The sequence below is a fragment of the Ornithorhynchus anatinus genome, chromosome 7 (genome assembly GCF_004115215.2).
Source record: "Ornithorhynchus anatinus isolate Pmale09 chromosome 7, mOrnAna1.pri.v4, whole genome shotgun sequence".
NCBI lineage: Eukaryota > Metazoa > Chordata > Mammalia > Monotremata > Ornithorhynchidae > Ornithorhynchus > Ornithorhynchus anatinus.
The window spans coordinates 74019592-74023210 of NC_041734.1; the positions used below are offsets into that span (position 1 = coordinate 74019592).

Consider the following 3619-nt stretch of genomic DNA (forward strand, 5'->3'; position numbering starts at 1 on the left):
CAAGTCTTATGGAAAGAGAGAATGACTGAAAAAGTTCCACTGTAGAATGAATGATACATCATTCCTTTCTTTAAAGAAATAAAGAGTTAATGAGCCCATCTTCCCAGCTAAAGCATATGTCCATGAGTTAATTTTCAAGTCCATTTCCTTAATTGCCTGAAAAACCATAGTTAGAGAAATTGGCTCAGAGGTCCCCCTTTGCCCCTACAGCCTCTATCAGGAGAGAGAAGATGAATAATCCACTTTTACCTGCACCTGAGACCTTCTCTCCAGTGGAACTACCATTAAAGCTGGTATCTGGGTTTGGCCCAACCACCAAAGCTCAGGCCATCATTTGCCAAATTCAGACAGTCATTCTCTGCAACGGCCCCTTAACTCTCCATCTCTCTTTTTATAGGGAGAGAAAGAGGCTGAGAGAGAGAATGAATTAAAGCCACATATATGAGTGAAATGAGATCGAGGTTAATTTATGGACTGGGAATGTGTCTGCTAATTCTCATTCATTCATTCATTCATTCAAGCATATTTATTGAGCACTTACTGTGTGCAGAGCACTATACAAGGTGCTTGGAAAGTACAATTCTCTCGTACTCTCCCAAGCACTTAGAACAGTGCTCTGCATTTAGTAAGCACTCAGTAAATACCAGTGATTGATTAATTGATCGATTTTCTTTGCATTTCTGGCCATATTATATGTAACAATTTAAAGATACTTTTTTTTTAAAAAAATGGTATTTGTTAAGCACTTACTATGTGCCAGTCACTGTCCTAAGCATTGGGGTAGATAGAAGATAATCAGGTTGGGTACAGCCCCCATTCCATATAGGGCTCACGGTCTTACTCCCCATTTTACAGATGAGATAACTGCGGTACAGAGAAGTTCCTTCATTCAGTGGTATTTATTGAGTGCTTACTATGTGCAGAGCACTGTACTAAGAGCTTGGAATGTGCAATTCGGCAACAGATAGAGACAATCCCTGCCCAATGACAGGCTCACAGTCTAATCAAGGGAGACAGACGGCAGAGCAAAACAGAGCGAAACATGCACACCCGACTTGCACACACACATTCACGCACACTGGCCTTTAAGTGACTTGTCCAAGGTTACATAGCAGACAAATGGCAAAGCCAGGATTTCCCATATCCTCTGACTCCCAGGCCCTTGCTCTTTCCACTAGGCATGCTGCCTGTGAAGTACAACTTCAAACAATGAAATATAGCTGAGGGCAGACAATCAGGAAGGGGAAGGCTCTTTCTGAGGGGGAGCTTCCAACAGATTGTTCATCTCATCAGCATATAAGGGCCAGTGGCTGCACAGGTGCGGTAGTTGGAAATCTATATGTGTGTGGCATGGAAGGGAATCAAAATAATAATAATAATAAGTATTAAACACTATGTGTCAAACCTTGTACTTCTTTAAAAAATGGGATTTGTTAAGCACTTTCTATGTGCCAGGCACTGTACTAAGTCCTGGGGAGATACAAGATCATGAGGTTGGACACAGTCTTTGTCCCTCATGGAGCTCACAGTCTTAATCCCAATTTTACAGATGAGGTAACTGAGGCACCCCCTCTCAGGGTCGCACCTGGAGAGTTTCCGGTATTCTATTAGTCTCGACTAAGGAAGGGAGAGTCAAGCAAAGACTTACCCATTCCATTCCTAGCTTAGGCCGTGGCTAGGGAGTGGAAGTTAATTTGTTACAATTCAAAACTCACCTGTGCTGGGCAGCAGCAGCATGGGAGAGAGTCACGGGTGGAGACTCAAGCTTATTGCATGGAAGGAGGCAATGGTAAACCACTTCCATATTTTTACCAAGAAAACTCTATGGACGCACTACCCGAATGATTGCAGACGGAGGTGGGGTGTCCTGGAAGAGATGTGTCCCTGGCATTTCTATGCATTGGAGATGGACTCTCAACAGCATAAGAAAAGAACTGAATTTCAGAGAAGCGAGCTGACTTGCTCAAGTTCACACGGCAGACAAGCTGTGGAGCTGGGGAACCTGGGACCTATATTAAATGCTGGGGTAGACAGATCCAAGATAATCAGGCTAGTCGCAATCCCTGACCCACACAGGGCTTCCAGTATAAGTGTTGGTGGGGTATGGGTTTTTCCAAAGCTAGTGACTCAGACCATTAGCAGCATCTTTGCCACCAGGTTTACAGGGCTGGTTTCCTACGTTTAGTTGTCCTGAGGTGGAAAAAAAAAAAGTGTTGCCTTCTCCTGTTAAAAGTGACCTTACTTGCATTATGCCACGTCCGCGCCAAACCATAATGAGGACATATGGAACATTTTGTGAAAATATGCCCGAGTCCCCCCAAAACTATGTCAAGAATTTAATAGTCAATCAATCGATCAGTGGAATTTATTGAACACTTACTCTCTGCAGAGCACTGTACCAAGTGTTCAGGAGAGTACAATAGACTACACTTGATCCCCTCCCTCAAGGATCTCACAGTCTAGCAGGGGATGCAGACATTAAAATAAATTACAAGCAGGGGAAACAATTAAATATACAGATAATTTCAAAAGTATCGTGGGGATGGCGTGATAGTAAACATAAATGATAAATCCAATCTACCGACAATTTTAGCTGAAGTTAAAATTTCTGCCCTTCAACTCGTGAATAGAAAATATTCATGGGGTCATGAGGCTGCCCCTCTCCCGGTTGCCTTCTGCCCCAACACCTGCCAGCCCTTTTCTTGTGAACCCTGAAACAGCTGCCTTCCTCGCTTACTGCCTGATGCCAGGCCCACAAGGGTGGCGGGATGTATGGAATCTGAATTCATTCAATGTGTGCCTTTGAGAAATTTTGAGGTTTCCCATTTTATGGAATTCTTAGGATCCTTTTAAAGACGTGTTTAGAAATGACGCAGACACTGAGTTGCGATAAGATTCAAATAATTTTTTTTTTTTTTGGTAGTTGATTGTAACTATTGTAACTTCATCATTCTGAGACATGACACAGGGAAATGGCAGCTTTCAGTTAAACAAATGCAAAGCTGTATTTAGGCTCTTTTGCAACACTGTGATGGGAATGAATAAAAGCTTTTACAGCTGCTATTTTTTATGTGAACCGTTGCCACTTCTCCTGAAATAGTGTTACGACAGCTTTTGTGTTTTGATCGTTCCGTTGGAAGGTAACCTGTTAGAATGAGCCCTAATCTGTGGCAGTTGAAACAACACTCCTAAATCCACATAGGATTGAATTATACAGGTATTCCAGATTGCTGGTTTTGTTGGTTTGCCTGAAGCAACCAGATTATTCAGGTCAAAGCACATTTTTTGGCCTCATTTATCTGCACAAGTTTTGTGTCAGGGTGGTTGAAACTCATATCCACTGGCAGTCACTCTGCAATCTTAAATAATTTTGTTTTAGTGGCCTGGCTCCCTCAGTACACCCAACTGGTCAGAACCAAAGCATCCCTTCTCCGCTGTTGTGCTGGAAACGGGAGTCAAGGAAAACTCTGATCCAAAGTGTGGCTCTTTCTAATTTTTCTTCTTGTTTTGGTATTTGTTAAGCCCTTACACATGCCAGGCACTGGGGTAGATACAAGATAATAGGGTTGGACACAGTTCCTGTCCCACACAGGGCTCACAGTTTTAATCCCCATTTTAC

At 42.7% G+C, this 3619-nt stretch overlaps 1 non-coding gene across 1 annotated transcript; it reads left to right on the forward strand.

Moving 5' to 3' along the window:
* Nucleotides 1-1567: 1567 nt before the first annotated feature.
* Nucleotides 1568-1705, forward strand: LOC114813552. The gene has a single exon (XR_003761269.1). It is a non-coding gene; the product is annotated as a small nucleolar RNA SNORA7 (small nucleolar RNA).
* The last annotated feature ends 1914 nt before the right edge of the window (nucleotides 1706-3619 follow it).